Here is a 1471-nt window from a genome sequence, read left to right as displayed (position 1 = left end):
AATTATGGCTAATTGGGTTGTCTTATGAGACTTCCAGATGAAATATCGATTTAATAGATGTTAACGTAACATTAACTATTTTTTAATTTCATCTGAGTTAATTTTTATCGGACTTATAAGACAAGTTAACAGAAATAGAGAACACACTTGGGAGTAGTTTTTTGTGTAAATGTTTTCTGATTTTGACTCTTTATCTTCCATCTTTTGAGTATTTTTCGTTCATGTCTTGATTAGGATATATTGATTCAGTATTTTTCATATTTATCCGACAAATCTAAAAAAAATATATTCTTTACATTTTTGTCTAGTTCTTGTCTTTACTTATTTATTCAAACTTGTTTTTCCTTTGGCTTACTAGATTAAATGTTTATTTATTTTTAAATGGACTATCAGAAGTTGAAAAATGCCAAGCAAGAGCGTTGGAAAAGTTTGAAAACAAAGCAAACTTACAGTTAGAGAGGCAACTCGTCATGGCTTCCTGTTGGAGTAGAACATTATTGACTTTACCAGGAAAACTGAAGGGAATAGAATGGGATCCTGAGAACTCGCATAGGATTGATTTTAGCGATTTTTTTAGGCTTCTTAGCTCTAACGATGTTCATTTCATGGAATATTCTAATTTTGGTCAGACCGTCTCAGGTTTGTGAAATATATGATTGAATTTCTATCTTTTGCACTGTTGAATTCTCTTTTATGCATTTCAGAAATCTCATGCCTGATACCTTTTCATATAATGATTGGATTTTTGTCATCATTAGTCATTAGCAATGATTATGTGTCATATTTTTAATTATTTTTTAGAACCATCATGCATGCACCCACAAAATTATGTTAGTTTTGGCTATATTCTATTAAAACAAAGAATTGTAGGAGGATGTCCTAAAAAAATTTGTCTTATGGGAAGAAAACTGATTAAATTTAGAAGATAGGTGATCTAAATTAGAGGAAAAATCAGAATATAGAAACCAACAAAGCTAAAAAAATTGTTCTATGGTGTTGTTTTTTTATACTTTTGTTTAACATTATGAACTTCTAAGTATTTATCTTCTAATTTTAATCATCTATTTTTTTTTTCTAACCAAAAAAAATAAAAATAAAGAGTATCACGATATCCTGATCACGTTTTTCCCGTTGTATTTAAGGCATGGAAAACTCGTTAACTTTTTGTTTGGAGTTATTGTATTAGGTTGAAAGTAGCATGGGGAGCATGTCAGTATGTTTATTCAACATTTATCATAGCTGCAAGCAGCATTTGCGCTTTTTGGTTTACTAGTAATGTTCACATTTTTCCTGCAGTTATTTTACCTTATTATAGAGATGGAGGCGGGGAAGCACGTGGGAACTCTGCTAAAGAAGTTGTATATCGTCGCCATATTATTGACCGGATGCCATTGATGCTTGGAATGATGTATGGGAGAAGTTGCATCAGCAACTTGTAAACGTTGATGTTTTTAATGTAGATTCTGTACCT

This window comes from Dendrobium catenatum, unplaced genomic scaffold (assembly GCF_001605985.2).
Source record: "Dendrobium catenatum unplaced genomic scaffold, ASM160598v2 fragScaff_scaffold_621, whole genome shotgun sequence".
Lineage (NCBI taxonomy): Eukaryota > Viridiplantae > Streptophyta > Magnoliopsida > Asparagales > Orchidaceae > Dendrobium > Dendrobium catenatum.
Note: the sequence above shows the minus strand (reverse complement) of the source record.